Source organism: Montipora capricornis, chromosome 3 (assembly GCF_036669925.1).
Source record: "Montipora capricornis isolate CH-2021 chromosome 3, ASM3666992v2, whole genome shotgun sequence".
Lineage (NCBI taxonomy): Eukaryota > Metazoa > Cnidaria > Anthozoa > Scleractinia > Acroporidae > Montipora > Montipora capricornis.
In genome coordinates, this window is record NC_090885.1 from 35,375,831 (window position 1) to 35,392,635 (window position 16,805).

General features: G+C 42.9%; 1 long non-coding RNA gene and 1 pseudogene across 1 annotated transcript; both read left to right on the forward strand.

The window, feature by feature from the left end:
- The first annotated feature begins 627 nt into the window (after nt 1-627).
- LOC138041316 (uncharacterized) lies at nt 628-12,385 on the forward strand. Its single transcript, XR_011130795.1, has 3 exons — nt 628-751; nt 5,658-5,851; nt 12,256-12,385. It is a non-coding gene; the product is annotated as an uncharacterized lncRNA (long non-coding RNA).
- LOC138041315 (uncharacterized) lies at nt 6,235-11,460 on the forward strand (annotated as a pseudogene).
- Nucleotides 12,386-16,805: the final 4,420 nt, after the last annotated feature.

A 16,805-nucleotide genomic window follows, 5' to 3' on the forward strand; every position in this document is an offset into this window, starting at 1 on the left:
CCCTTAACCCTTTAACTCCCAATAGTGCCACTTATAGATTTTACTCTGTCTAACGCCAGACGATTTTACTCGTCAATGGGGAACCCACGGTGCTGAAAGGGTTAACAACAGCTGGAGTCACTCAAAAACTATGTCCCCCTTAACCCTTTAACTCCCAATAGTGCCACTTATAGATTTTACTCTGTCTAACGCCAGACGATTTTACTCGTCAATGGGGAACCCCACGGGGCTGAAAGGGTTAACAACAGCTGGAGTCACTCAAAAACTATGTCCCCCTTAACCCTTAACTCCCAATAGTGCCACTTATAGATTTTACTCTGTCTAACGCCAGACGATTCTACTCGTCAATGGGAAACCCCACGGGGCTGAAAGGGTTAAGTAGAGTAGACTCCCCTCCAAGTCAACAGTTTTACAGGATTAAAATCCTGTTAATAAAGGCCGGTATCTTTCCACATTTTAGTGAGGGTTAATACGATGACCGCTCTGAATCTTGCTAGTTTTTTCGTTTTTAATTGGACGACCCGGTAATTAAAGTCGTTATCCTCCGCGATCTTGGATAACACAGTAGAGAACAGACTGGAAACTAGTGAGCCGTTTGGTCAGCAGTCACGTGCAGCTCTTTACTGATTTCGGCGGTTTTACTCAAGTTTGAATCAACGATCACAATTTTTTGCTGACGAGTTTTTCGTTTGTTTACTCTTTAAATGCTGATCCAAAGCAAGGAAATGCTTACAACAACTCAAGGAAAAAGGTAAGCGTTAACTGAACCATGCGCAGCTAATATTTGATGCCTTAGGCCCGATTCAGACACTGCGTTCTCAGAAGTTCGACCGACACAAATTAACAAAAGTACGCCTTTTGATTCAGAAGTCGAACTTAACTGGCCCCTCCACAGCAGTTCCAAAGCCATTACAAAGAAAACCAATTGATTTTGTCAGCGATTTTCATGTAGAAGGTAAAACATGGTTTATGCATGATCATGATTCGGCACATGAAACGTTCGACGTCTGAAATCAAAGCCGATCCACGGCCATGCTAAGCCGAATTCTCGTGTAGGCCAGTTGAAAAGAACGCCTGAGTCATTCCAAATTAAATAGCCGTTCTTAATTGATTCAAACGTCCAACTTTTCATGTATTAAGTTCGGCTCATGAAAAGTATGGCGTCTGAATCGGGCTTATGACAATATAATTACTGGGTGCCAACCCAGTCGGAATCTGTCTTTAATTTCGTCGTTTTTTTATTTTTCGTTTTCTTTTTTTTATTTTTTTTTTTTCCGTGTCGGTAAAAGTCCTGCCTGTCACTCCCCTGCTAAGTGGTGTCTTTGTGCATAGAGCCTTCTACGCGTATTTTCTTAGGATCGAGAGGGTAGTGGGAAATGCGTAGATTTCTCTGGTGGACACAGTAGAACGATTAACTTAACCGGCAATGGCGTCGAAAGTCATGTAACGCGAATGGCGTTTTAGGGGATCTTTGAACAAAATGTACTCTAATGAGCTCAATAATGGCAAGCGAATTGGATGCTGGACAGGACAGGCGGTCGAATGTTAGAAGCGACGAGTAATGGACTTCGACAACAATCTGTCGCCCGTCGAGCCGTAATCAAAGTGAGCAGTCTTCCTAACATTTTGCCAAGCGTGGTGTTTTGTACAACACTCAAACCAAATGAACAGTTCTCTGGTAACTCAGTGTGGGTTCAACAAAGACAGATAAGGATCCATATAGTGGATCTGTTATCTCAGTTGTCTCGCTATTGTCAGATTTGTATTTACCTGTTCTCAACTCTGCTCAGTCTTCCAGTATAACAATTGGAAATTTCACTAATAAGTCATTGACGTGAATGGCGTTTTAGTGGATCTTTAAACAAAATATACCCTCATGGAGCTCAAGAATGGATCGTCAATTGTATGAGCAAGACAGCGCTGAAAATAAATATCTGGATTGTAAGAGACGAGTAATGGTCTTCGACAACAATTTCATTTTTCGCCTTTGGATATCAAGTGAGCTTTGTTTCTAATATTTTACTAACTTGGTATTATATAAAACACGGAAATCAAATAGCAATTTTTTTATGGATTTAACCATAGTTACTAACTATGATTTAACAAATTAACATTGAAGGAATCGAACGCCAACAAGAATGCATCACAGTGTTTACTCAAGTCGCATCTTAGTTGTCTGACAATTTACATTTACCGGTATTTTGTACTCAACTCAGCAAAGGTGTAAAATATTTGGAAATGTGACAGTGAAAAATTACTTGAATGAAAGCTTGTTGTCTCTTTTGTGCTTTATTTTACGGTCAAGGTTCTTTCGAAAAGGGTTGAATGTGAACTGTCAGAAATTTATTTAATTGCATATGCTTTGTGATTGTTTGTTTCGCTTGCACGCACGCAACTGAAATAGGAAGGGTTTCTTGCCTCTTATAGCAAATATGTTGCTTGTTTCAATAAATGTTTCGCTGGAAAATATTTCTGTGAAATTTCTAGCTTTTGTAAATTTATCATGTTGTGTAATTTTCGAGCTTAGCAAATTTGCATACATGTGTTGAAATGTGATACGGGGAGAATTTTTGTGGTAACGCATTAGTCACGAAAATAAACAGGTCTGTTGGAAGCGTGCTTGAGTTTCAACAAAATGACCCCCAAAATCGGCAAAAGATTGTGACGCTGATGAATAATAAAGTAGCTGCTATTACCAAAACGATGGAATTACCTGGTGATAAATAACCTTGTCTTGGAGAGTAAATTTTTGATTTTCCAGAAACAATGGTCAACCTCTGAGAGTTGCGCGATTGTGATCTTTGTGTTGAATTCGCACATTTCTTGTCAAAATTTATAACAATCGAAATAAAAAGAAAACTAACAAAACAAAAACCCGGTAGCTTGGCATCATTTGACACAGATGCTTCACTGTTTCGCGAGTAAACATGCCGCGGTAAAATAACGCGGTAACTTGATCACTGCGCTCGCTGAATTCGATGTGCGATTTACTCGGTGCAGCCAAACTTGTACAATTACAACAAAACAACTAAAATCTCCCAAACTGTTTTTCGCTGATGGTAACTTTTTATATTCGTGGTTCAAAATAAATGTTGTTTTCATGTCGTAGATTTTATTACCGATGGCAAAATATTTTATGCTCGATCGACCGTCCTGAAACTTCCTTCTGCTCTTCTTAAAAACTGTGTATCCATATTTATTTACTTTTACATCAATATTTGTTTTGGATAAAGCAAGCTAACAAAATCTTTATCTTGCTTGGTTCGCATTTGATAGCATTAAAATAGAATTTTCGGTCCTATGCTTCTGTTACTGAGTGGTATATTTCTTAGGTCGCCCATCCAGATACTAACCCCGCCGAATACGAATAATTTCAGCTTTCAACTGTTGTTTACAAAGCTTTCAGATGCTGTCAGATGCTGTCAGTGCACGCTTACACTTGTGGTGGAAAGAAGTTGCATGATCAACATGTCAGCCCAGAAGCCAATGTTTCTCGATTCCCTTTTATTTTCTTCAGTCTCTCTGGGTTCAGTACTTTGCTAGTAACCACATGTCTTCTCAAGGGGCTATTTATCTAAGACTTATACCATGGCGCTACAATGATAGACAATACCAAAACAATATCGTGTACTGTTAGACCTACATATTACGCAAAGACAACGGTCAACATGTCATCCCAGAAGACAATGTTTTTCACTTCCCATTTATTTTCTTCAATCTTTCTGGGCTCAGTACTTTGCAAGTAACCACATGTCTTCTCAGGCTATTTACCCAAGACTTCTACCATTTCACTACAATGATACACAATACCAAAACAATATCGTGCACTGTTAGAGCTACATATTACGCAAGGACAACTTGAAGCTCCTGGAAGACAACACACAGTTCAGTTGACATTATGGAATAAATCGCTGTGTTACTTCACTACCACACGTAAGCAATGCGTGTCAATTTTTTTTAAAGAGGACAGGAATTTCTTCTTTCTGACAAATGATTAATTAATAGGCCGTGCGCCAGGTTTTGAACCTCACAAAAGGATCTGTTTCGTCGTACGAACGTGTGAAGACCTGTGAGCCAAAGGGCCTCTGCTGGTATGACTTCTGGTATGACTTCTGGTACGACTTCTGGGTCACCCCCCCCCCCCCCCCCCTCCAACTTGAAAAAAATTGCGTGGAACGCTGCACGTACCACAGGCAACCCAGTGTACCCTCACGGAGGGTCTAGTTTAATGTAAGCTTATGTAGAATTCAAACCTTTTACATGCACCTTGAAGTCCCAAATTTGTCAGGCAAGGATATTTAATTTGGCTTAAGTGCTTTAACAAATTGGTATGTATTTCACAAGAGAAATGAAGCTTTAGATCAAATGGTTAAGCAAATGATTTGGTATTAGAGTGCTCTCACCGCAAATTACATGACGACAGAAAGCAGAAAGCTTCAGCTGTCATTTAAGGACGTTCGCGCCCATTGCTACTGCGCATCTTTTCGCACATGTCACGCACACGTCATGCATCGTAGACCACGCAGGTAAACACGATGCTAACGGCGCAAAAATTTTCCACAAGAATGGAACATGAAAGTATATGGCATCATGGGATAGCTGTGGACCCAGGTCTTCTCGGAAGTGTCACGCAATGGCGTGACAGTGCGAATAGACAATCGCTTTGAGAACTTCGCAGCGATTTTACTCTCTTGAATGCTTGGTGACCCCCATCTTTCTTTCTCTAGATCACTTCCTTTCTTGATTTTGTCCATTTTAACAAAAAACAAAAAAAATCTGTACGTGAGAAGTTACAAATATTTGGCCTTTTATGCTCTCGTGCGACCGAAGTTTTCTTTCTTAGACTAATATGTATCGTTTTTCAAGGTCTATTTCACCTCAGAAAAAGACATCAGTTGCAAAGGTTAATTTAGTTATATTAGTTATGTTGAACTGAGTACGTTTACCTGATCTAAATTTCACTCATGTAGCTTTTTTATTGCTGACAGTTGTAAGCTAAGATCGTCTTAAAGTAACGCAATCTTCTAAAAATGCACCTCATGATCTCGAAAACGAGCACGGTGACCCCCCCATTTTTTTGCCTTTTTGCCAAAAGTAGATCATTACCTTTCTGCGTGGCAAGTTTAAAAAAAATCTGTACGTGGGAACGTTTTGGGCGCGAACGTCCTTAAACTATTGTACTCAATGCAAATAGTATGTTAATGCCGGCATGAGATTGTTATTATTGGTGTTTAAAGAAAAGAGAGCCAAATTTTGATGAGTCTGCTCTTCAAACACTTGCACTGTACGTTATAACAGAAGTGACAGTGTCTGACACTCGCAGAGTGCAGACCCCAAACTAACCGTAACTCACAGTTATTAAAAGCTAAACGTTTTATTTAAAATGGGTGCTTAGACTTAAATACTGTTTACAATCGCTATTTGTAGGCAGTCTGCAGTTGTCATACACCTTAGAAATGATCAGCCTTATTATTACATGTACCAGCATTTTTTTTTTAGACATGTGATATTGAGTGTTCTTATCTGGATGAAATTCTTATGACATCTTTTATCTGTAAGTAGCGGTAATAATTTTTGTTTGGAATGTGACTGAGATTATGAATTATTTTTTCCAAGAAAACTGAAACTTGTCACTATATTTATTTGTTGATTAATAGTTCAAATTGGAGGTGGGTACAGCTGGGAATTGGTTCATTAAAAGATTGCTGGGAAGTTTGGGCAGAGAGTTGTTTACAGAAAAAAGTGCTGAGGCTAAGCAAGAAGATGCCTTCTTCTTGCAACATACAGTACATACCACTACATGTATCATCTATGGAAGAGGAGTTGGAGGAAAACACAAATAAAAGAAAAGGTTGGTGCCATAAAAAAATTCCTTTGCGCCATATTTCGCATTGTTGTGTAATTCCCGCCACTAGGTCACATAGCGTAACCCATTGTACACGCCGTCGTTTAGTTAGGGTTATTGTTTCGCTTTGCATGCACGCCTAGTTACCTCATTGTCACACAGTTCGCGCATAATTAGCTTGGTGCCTTTTTACCACCTTCGCCTGCTTAGTTTGGGTTGTATTTGCATCTTGCCTTCGGTGAATAAACGTGTTCGGTTCGTTTCGGCTCAACTTATTGGCGTGGTGGCAGCGCAACATTTTCAAAGAACCCACGGAAAGAACATCAAAGCTGTTCTTCGATTTTAGCCGCCTCTCTGAGCAATCAAGCCAGAATTCGTGAACCGTAGTGATGACTTCACACAGAGCGCCGAAACAGTGGTCGCTTTGTTCGAATGAAACTATTACTTCGATCGAAGCCTGGGAAAACAATCTAAAGTACATCTTGTCCCTCGATCCGAACTTCGCAGACTTTCTTACTGATGGATCATCGTGGGGTAAAAAAACAAACGCTACACCCCTACGTGGTTTCTCCAACGATCCTGAATCTGTTCCAACGGCGAGAAGAAGGACTGCTGCTCAAAAAGTAACACATTTAGAAATGATGCTCGGCCAAATTGCCAATTACGCCCCTATCATTTCTCGGAACTCAATCGTCAAGAATTCTACATCAATTAGCGGCGTTTGGCAATCGATCCGACAGCATTATGGCTTGCAGTTAACTGGTTCCCGTTTCTTGGACCTCGCGAACATTTCTTTGAAGCCTGAACAGCGTCCTGAGGATTTATTCCAAATCTTAATGGCCTTTATTGAGGACAACCTACTCACCAGATCCAGCGGAATCACTCATTATGGCGAGATCCCGGACGCTGACGAAGAACTATCTCCATCCCTCGAAAATTTTATTGTTCTCACTTGGCTACGCCTACTCCATCCCAACCTTCCACGACTTGTGAAACAACGTTATGGAACCGAATTACGTAGTAGGACGTTGGCCTCTGTGAAACCTGAAATCTCTCAAGCTCTCGAGTCGTTACTTGACGAGCTCCACACCAGTGATGAATCAAAGGTTCTACGCTCTGCGCCCCCGACTGATCATCGCTCATTTGTTCCCGCACGACGCAGGCTACTGCCTAAACCTCGAGCTGTCAAGTCTTGTCCTCTTTGCCAGCAGGCCGGCCGCCCAGATTTTCGGTCACATTTTCTCAGCGGTTGCAAGTTTCTGCCCGAGCCTGATCGTCTCTTCATGTCCAAGATTCGCCAAGTGGCCGGCATTGAATTAGAGGAGAGTAGTTATGATTACCAGCACTATCCTGATCTGACTAGCCCTCCAGGTTTTGAAGAATTAGCAGATATGCAGCATTGTCCCTCCAGCGTCCTACCTACTATGAAACCCCCTGCCACTCGTCGCGTAAACGTCTCCCAGTCTCCATTCCTTCACGCTTTTTATGGTCATCACCCTTTACGCCTTACAATAGACACTGGCGCAGAAACTAATATGATGAGAGCTTCTTTAGCCAAGCATATTGGTGCTAAGATAACTAAAAGCTCCCAGACTGCTTTGCAGGCCGACGGTCGCACCCCGTTAACTGTTGTTGGTGAGACCCGCCTTCCGCTGATTCGTCAAGGCAGACCTCTTACTTTGGAAGCTCTCGTTGTCGAGAATCTTGATGTTGACATACTTGCTGGAACACCCTTCATGGCTTCCAATGACATTGCAGTCCGCCCCGCTAAGCGTGAGATCATCATCGCTGGGTGTGACGTGGCGTCTTATGGTTGTTCCCAAAGTCCTCAGACCCACTACGCTGTCAGAGCTTGCCACCTCCTTCGCGCCCCGAATACTAACACAACCGTCTGGCCGGGTGAGTTCCTGGAAATTGACGCCTCCTCAGTGCTACTTAAAGATGCTACACTTGCCATTGAGCCCCGTATGGATTCGGTCTCTTCTAGTCACCTCAAACCTGCTCACACCTGGCCTCATCCCGACATTGTCCAATCCATTGGTGGTAAACTGAGACTTCTCAACAATACCGAGGAGCCCCTACTAATCCGCAAGAACGACCATTTATGCCAAGCACGTCTAACTGTTCTGGAGTCTTCCATAGAGCCCTCCTCAACCCAAGCTGCAGAGCCGTGCCCCAAGTCTACTACTCCTCCCTCTTCTTCCGTCGAGTCCGTACATGTAGACCCTGACGGTTTGTTGTCCCCTGCTGAGAAAGCCGCGTTCATTTCGCTACTGAAGGAATTCCAATTGGTTTTCGATCCCCGTATTCCTGGTTACAATGGAGCTGCCGGGCCGATTGAAGGGGTTGTGAATATGGGACCTGTCGAGCCTCCCCAGCGAAAAGGGCGTGTCCCACAGTACTCTCGCGACCAACTCGACCTGCTTCAAACCAAATTTGACGAACTTGAGGCTCAAGGCATTTTCAGTCGACCAGAAGATTTAAACGTTGTGGTGGAATACTTGAATCCATCCTTCTTGGTGAAGAAGAGGAATGGCGGTTTTCGCTTAGTCTCAGCCTTTACTGACGTGGGCCGCTATAGCAAGCCCCAGCCCTCACTAATGCCGGACGTGGACTCCACTCTTCTCAAGATTGCTTGCTGGAAGTACATTGTAGTCTCTGATTTGTCTCAGGCGTTCTACCAAATCCCACTTGCAAAGAACTCCATGAAGTATTGTGGCGTGGTTACACCCTTTAAAGGCGTTCGTGTCTACACGCGTTGCGCAATGGGAATCCCCGGTTCCGAAACGGCCTTCGAGGAGCTTATGTGCCGCGTCCTGGGTGATCTCCTTCAGGAAGGGTGTGTCGCTAAGATTGCCGACGACTTGTATTGTGGTGGTAACTCCCATCAAGAGCTCCTTTCAAACTGGCGAAAAGTCCTCTCGGCTCTCGATCGCTGCAACCTTCGCCTCTCACCTGCGAAAACCATAATCTGCCCAGCTTCTACCACCATTCTCGGTTGGATATGGTCCCAGGGCTCGATCCGCGCTTCTCCCCATCGTGTAGCTGCTCTTGCTTCTTGTGAGCCACCCAAGAATGTACGCGGTCTCCGTGCTTTTGTTGGCTCATACAAAATGCTTGGTCGGGTCCTTAGTGGAGCTGCTAAACTCCTCGCTCCTCTCGAGTCGCTTACGGCTGGTCGTCAGTCTCAAGACACCATCTCTTGGTCTGATGAGCTCCTAGTGTGTTTTCGCTCCTGTCAAGAAGCACTCACGTCTAACAGATCCATCACACTCCCCAAGCCTGATGATCAACTTTGGATCGCAACCGATGGTTCCGTCAAGATGAATGGCCTCGGCGCCACTCTTTATGTGCTTCGTGACCAGAAGCTCCACCTTGCCGGATACTTCAGTGCCAAATTTAAAAAGCATCAAGCCTCCTGGTTACCATGTGAAATAGAGGCATTGTCTATTGCCGCTGCTGTCAAGCATTTTGCCCCTATATAATTCAATCAAAGTCTAAGACTTATGTACTGACTGACAGCAAGCCGTGTGTCCAGGCCTTTGACAAGCTCTGCCGTGGACAGTTCTCCTCCAGTCCCCGAGTACTTCGTTTTTATCATCTGTTAGCCGTTACCAAATCACACTGCTCCATTTGGCTGGTTCTGCCAACCTGCCTTCTGACTTTGCTAGTCGTAACGCACCAGCTTGCGACGACCCTCGCTGCCAAGTTTGTTCATTTGTATCCGAAGCTGAAGACCTAGCTGTGCGTCCCATTTCTGTTCATGATGTGCTATCGGGGAAGACGTCCCTTCCTTTCACAAGCCGTTCCGCTTGGCTCCAATCGCAACTAGAGTGCCCGGATTTGAGACGTGTCCACTCTCATCTTAAGCAGGGCACTCGCCCGTCAAAGAAGCTGACAAACATTAAAGATGTCAAGCGCTACCTGAACCTGGTCTCCATTTCCCGTGACGGCCTACTCGTCGTAAAACGCAATGAACCTTTCGCTGCGCCCCGCGAATGTATTGTCATTCCACGCTCTGTTGTTGATGGCTTCCTTGCTGCCTTACACGTGAAGCTGGACCACCCCTCCCGTCACCAGATGAAACTGGTTTCACAGCGTTATTTCTTCGCTTTAGATTTGGACAAAGCCCTGGATCGGTGCTCGCAGTGTTGCCACCTATGCTCTTCCCTGAAGAAAGTTCCATCCAGCCTCATTGAACAATCAACCTCTGATCCCCCCGACGGCTTTGGTATTTCCTTCGCTGCAGACATCATAAAGCGCTACCGTCAGCTAGTACTTGTCGTCCGCGAGACGTCCACGTCCTTCACTGCAGCCTGCTTGTTGGATAACGAACGTCGTGAATCCATTCGCTCTGGTCTCCTCCGTTTGTGCCTTGAGCTGCGACCTCTGTCTGGCCCCCCTTCCGTCATAAGGGTAGATCCCGCTCCTGGCTTTGCTTCTTTAGGTGACGATGAAATCCTTAAGCAGTATGGCTTTGCCGTGGAAGTCGGCCGAGTCAAAAACCCAAACAAGAATCCTGTGGCAGAGAAATGCGTCGCAGAACTTGGTGATGAGCTTCTACGTGTTTGTCCTGAGGGTGGTACAATCAGTCCCCTTTCCTTAGCTGTGGCGACAGCCAATCTCAACACCCGTATCCGCAACAGAGGATTGTCTGCCCGCGAGATGTGGCTTCAACGCGATCAATTCACTAACGCACAGATCCCTTTTTCCGACCTCCAAGTTGTTCGACAACAGCAGTCGTTGCGGCTCCGTAACCATCCCACAAGTGAGAGATCCAAAGCCCCAGGCTGTTGCCCTCGCCCGGCCACGCCCGTTCAAGTAGGCGATTTGGTGTACATTACTTCTGATGGCTCCAAGACCAGTGCTCGCAATCGGTATCTTGTGGTCTCCGTGGATGGCCTATGGTGCAACGTACGCAAGTTCACCGGTTCACAGTTGCGTTCTACCTCCTATCGCGTCAAGCTGTCCGAATGTTATCGTGTTCCTGACCTAACAGAGACCACGTCTAACCTCTCTCGTCATTACAGCTCCGCTTCCTACCCTGAAGATACCGACGAAGAGCCTCTCACCTCTGAGCACGTTGACGAGGAACCCGCTCCCCTTCTTACACCTCAGAGCACTCCGAGTCCGGCTCCTGCTGTAGTTCCTAGCGAGCTCGCAACCCCACCAGATCCTCAGCCTGACATTCATCTTGTGCCCGAGTCTTCCCCTCCCCCGAGTGGAAGCATGACTGTTGACATTGATGCCCATATCCCGGAGCCTACCTCCTCACCTGGCCCACGCCGGTCGAGCCGTTCAACTCGTCGTCCGGCTTACCTCAAGGACTACATTACATATTAAGGACAATGTTAGCTATTTGTAACTGCTTGTGTACTATCAATTCCCAGCCTAGTTTTACTTCGTATTTATTACTCATCTACCTTGGCGAGGGGAAGAAAGAAGAAGTCACGCCATATTTCGCATTGTTGTGTAATTCCCGCCACTAGGTCACATAGCGTAACCCATTGTACACGCCGTCGTTTAGTTAGGGTTATTGTTTCGCTTTGCATGCACGCTTAGTTACCTCATTGTCACACAGTTCGCGCATAATTAGCTTGGTGCCTTTGTTACCACCTTCGCCTGCTTAGTTTGGGTTGTATTTGCATCTTGCCTTCGGTGAATAAACGTGTTCGGTTCGTTTCGGCTCAACTTATTGGCGTTGAGGCATGTTTCTGTAAAAGACCTGTAATGCAGTCAAACAGCTGAAAGTCTATAAGACTTATAAGCTGATTGTTGCTTTTAAACAAGTGATGCATATAGATATTTACAAATAACTCGCATAAATTACACTTTAACAACTAATTCTTGACAGTCACTGCAATAAAATAATTATAAAGCACTGTCTGAGTTACTGGCCTGTGTACTTATAGACTAGTAATGCCTAGCTATTAGCGGAAGAAGATTCTGTAGTTTCATTTAACCATTGTTTCACCCAATATCTGCTTTCAGTTTAAAATTTGAAAAACTGTTAAATGAGATAATTCTAAATACCTCATCACACATAATTTTTTTTGGAAAAGTGTTGAAGACAAAGAAAGCATCTGGCAATATATTTTCAAGATTTGTTCCATGAGTTCCACCACTACCTATATGTGTACTTTTATCATTATGACAAAATTAATTTGATAGTTAACTGAGTTACTCAATGAATCAAGAACAATGTTACAGATATAATCTCATGCAAGTACCGGTATTACATCTGGTTCCATTTATTTGGTACACCAAAATTGGTGGCTGGTGTCTTTTGTTTCTCAGGATTAGGGATGTATTAGATTTGTGCTCTCTTCCTATTTTGTTAGAATATTGTCGAATGATCTTAATTTTGGAAGGGGTGATACTAATCATTATTCTCTTTAATTACTTTTAAGGATGATGAGTCAATCAATGGAGAGGTTCTAAAAACAACATTTGCAAGGATTGTTGCTTCTGGCGCACTAATTAAACAAGAGACATTTGCCTTGTGGCAGAAAGCAAGGTTTTGTTAAAACTTTCATTCGCTGTAATTGTTTTGCTGGGAGCATACTTGATTATCAGCTTAATCTCAGGGTTTTTTTCTTCTTTTTGGAAACAAAAAGTTTTTAGTGTTTTCTTAATGTAAATTATCAGCCTAAGTTCTGTGTTTTTTTTTTCTTTTTGAAAACAATTCTGTTGGAGAAAAAAAGGACACATTGGTAAAGGTCAACGATGGCAAAATTTTTGCATCAGTTATCCTAAGGCATGTTCCATTTTTTTACGTTTGACTTCTTTCTGTAAGAACTGACTTGTATTACATGTACATAAAACCCATTTTGTTATACTGAGTCACATTTATCCAAGTATGTTGTATGCTTTAGTTTTTGTAATTGAAGTTATTTTGCAGCCATTCATTGTTATAATCTGTAATCAAAACACAAACCACTCAATTTATCTTTGTTTAAGGCAAGAACACATTCAGCTGATTGCCATTTTATTATTGCCCGAATAATTAGAATAAAGATAGCTTTGATTTTTGTGATGTATTTGTATGTGTATACAGATTGTATTTATCATGCATATCGATGTGCATTCTTTGCAATCTTATGATTAAAATTACCAGTATTAGATGCTTCATTGTAAACCTGGTCTTTTCTTTACATAATATTTAAAAAAATGAACTTTTCATGGTTTTATGAGAAATCTGACTATAAATGAAGGTACAGTAGATCTAGTGAGGGTGAATGTGTTCTGTAGAAAGAGTAAATATTACTCTGACAAGGGGAGTAAAGTTTAAGAGGGTAAATTTTACTCTTGAAAAGGAGTGGTTTTGTACCTTTTTGTCTCACCCCAGTTTTGGAGTTAATTTAACTCTGTCAAGGGTAAATTGAACTCCATTTAAAGAGTTCAATTCACTCCAATGGAAGGATAAAATTTACTCTTGTATTGGAGTGAATTTTACACCACAGGAGGGGTAAACAATACTGGAGTAAATTTTTACCCCAACAAAAGAGTAAAAGATATAGGAGTACATTTTACTCCAAAAACGGAGTAAGCATTACCGGAGTGAATTTTACTCCAAAAATGGAGTGGTTTTGTACCTTTTTTTTTAAACTCCCTTTTTGGAGTTAAATCTACTCCTTGAAAATAACAGTGTAGGGGTGCAGGGATTGCGCAGTGGTGAGAGCACTCGTCTCCCACCAATGTGGGCTGAGTTTGTTGGTTCTCTACTCTGCACCGAGAGGTTTTCTCCGGGTACTCCGGTTTAAGAAAATTTGCATCTGTGTTTTAAATTATTTTCAAACACGCCTTGGTTTTCAACTCGTCTTTCATTGCGTTTCTAAACCCATCCACCTGACCAGAATAAGATGCTCTTGTTGGGTAAGAGCTTCATGAATAGATAACGAATTTGAGAAATACGCAGCATTCACAAAAACTTGTTGTGGAGGGGCGGGAACTGAGGAGAAATCGGGCGTTCTTGATGATATATTTAAGTTTCTTAGGGTTTTCGTTTGAGGCCGGATTCCGGTGGTTTCGTCCAGTGGTTTCCCTTTCATGTCCGGTACTTTGATGTCAATATTGAAGGGGTTTGTTTTATTTTATAGTATTGCCTGGGAAACTGATTCTTGGGTTCCAGAAACACTGGAAACAGCGTTTCTGAGTGTTGTATTTTAAAAATTTCCTGGGGGGGGGGGGGGGGGGGAGCGAGAGGGGGCATGACCGCTACTTTACAAAACTGTCGAAAACCCTGTTTCTGCAGTAATGCGAATGTGACCTTTTGGCCTCACACTTTTGCATCAATTTTAATTCTACAATTGTGGTCTCAACCGATAGGCTTTTCGGTGGTAGAAGCGAGTGCTTCTGCTTGTAAGGTTATGTCTACACTATAAAGGATAGCTCTTGCGCCGTCACGAAAACCGTATCGGATAGGGCTTTTGTTCACACACGAAACGCTGATTTCAGAGCGGTTTTTTCAGTAGGCACAGAAAAACAGAGGAACAGAAGAACAGTAGGCACAGAAAAACAGAGGAACAGAAGAACAGTAAGCACAGAGGAACAGAGGCTGGAACAAAAGAACAGTAGGCACAGAGGAACAGAAGAACAGTAGGCAGAACAGTAGGCACAGAAAAACAGAAGAGGGACACAAGAACAGGAGGCACAGAGGAACAGTAGGCACATAAAAAAAGAGGAACAGACGAACAATAGGCACAGAACTGAAAACAGAGGAAAAGTAGGCACAAAAGAACAGAAGAACAGTAGGCACGCGCGGGAGCGTTGGCTGAAGAGGGTTTGGTGCTGAATTGATATTCACAAAACACTCGTACAGCGGTTTATTTTCGGGCGTTTCAGTTCAATAGTGGCTTCGAAGGTAGAGTATACATACATACACAGTTCATTTATTTATAGACGTTAACATCTTCAGTATATATTACAACAAAATATATTACAACTACATTGTTTTACAGGATTGCCGTGGGAGCCCGACCGGCACCTACTACATAGTTGGTCAATTTCCCTGATTTTCGCAAAGTGATGGGCAAACTATTCCATAACAGTGCTCCGCTATAGCAGAAAGCACGCTTGCCATAATTTGTGCGCGGCAATTGCAAAGGCAACTCAAGTTTAGCATCTAAGTTTCTTAAGTTGTATTACGTACTGCGGGTACTGAATAAATTCTGGAGGTACGCTGGGGTGAGTCCATTGCTTTTGTCGAAGTGTAATTGGACTTGGTAATCGCCCTGACAGCCCTATTTTGAAGCTTAAGGTTAAGTTGAAGTCGTCCCAACTGATCCTCTGTAGCTCTGTGCCTACTATTCTTTTGTTCTTCTGTACCTCTGCAATTGCTTCTGTGCCTACTGTTCCTCTGTTCCTACTGTTCGTCTGTTCCTCTATTCATTTGTGCTTACTGTTCTTCTGTTTCTCTGTTTTTCTGTGCCTAGTGTGTTACAATATGCGCTAGTTTGTGGTAGAGGGACGTGTGCTATTGTGTAACTCATTGTGTACGGCGAAGATCGATAGCGTAACGTCTAAACCGAGGTCTCACTATTTACCTTTTTATTTTCTTCTATCTTTCACTTTATCTACCATGAACCAATTAGCTTTCCAGATAAAACAATGGAGTACAGCTTGGATAAATTCACGTTGGCCTTTTGCGCTCCTACGCAAGGGATTTGTGCAAGTGGTCTGCCAAAGAGAAGTAAATAAACTGCCATGATTCCTGCTGGCATCAAGCTTGCCCTCGGCTTAAAGCTTCTTCGTTTTGCTTTAGCTGCCAATCTATTGCTGCTTTCGAACGATGTTCAATTAAATCCTGGGTGTTCCTCTATCGACTCAAGTTCCAACTCAAGTCTCTCTTTCCTCACGGAAAAAGTCAATACTTTTCGTTCCTCTATGGCAAGCGACCAAATCGTCGATTTAGGTGAACATGGGCTGCTACAAGTAGATGATTCCTCGTCTTATTTCGATCTTAATCTTGGTCGAAATGGTATCCGAATCCGAATGGTATCTGAAATGTCATTTATTTGACCGACGCTAAATTTGACCAGGTAAAGTTATTTTTATCGGGAAAGTCTGGTTTACCTTAATTGGACATTTTATTTCTCAATGAAACGTTCTTGAAGCCTGTGATTCCCAATTCACGTTATATACAGTGCCTGGCTTCTATACTTTCCGTGGAGACAGGAAAAGGAAGAGCGGAGGTGGTGTCCTAGCTGTTACAAATAATAACCTGTGTTCAAAACGAAGAAATGATTTGGAGAATGAAGATCTTGAGATATTAAGGCCGGAACACACTAGGCGATAAGTCGCTGCGACACGTCGCGGGGACAAGTCGCCGCAACAAATCGCCTTGTGTGACACGGTTAATTTCATAAATTAACAATGCCTCTGCGGCAGAATTTTGTCGCCGCAGTCAGGCGCGCGAATTCAAACCATTTTGAATTCGTGCGACTTATCGCAGGGACAAAATTAGCGAAAGCAGCGTTGTCGCAGCGTGTGTACACTTCCGGCAACAAGTAGCTGCGACAAATAAATGAACCAATGAGGGAGCGTCTTATGGTCAGCCATATTAAGTTAGAAAACTAGTTCACATTCCCCCTCATACGAGATCACTGATTGTGCACCGAACAAGCGTCGTGTAGCAGCCACTTGTTTTGCAAGTAGTACACATGGAGCAACTTGTCGCAGAGACATGTCGCTGCGACTTGTCGCCTAGTGTGTCCCGGCCTATATGGTTCGAAGTATGCCCGTTTAAATCTAAAAGATCTATTATTATTGGCAGCATGTATCGACGATGCGAAGCTGGAAGCTAACATTGAGAAAGTGCATTTATTGAACAAAGAAACGATTATCCTGTCAGATATAAATATTGAATTTCATCATAAGAGAAATTATGATAAACATCGCCTTGTTAAGGGTCTTCGCAATATGAATTTTAAACAGCTTACTACTGAAGTCACGCGCCAGT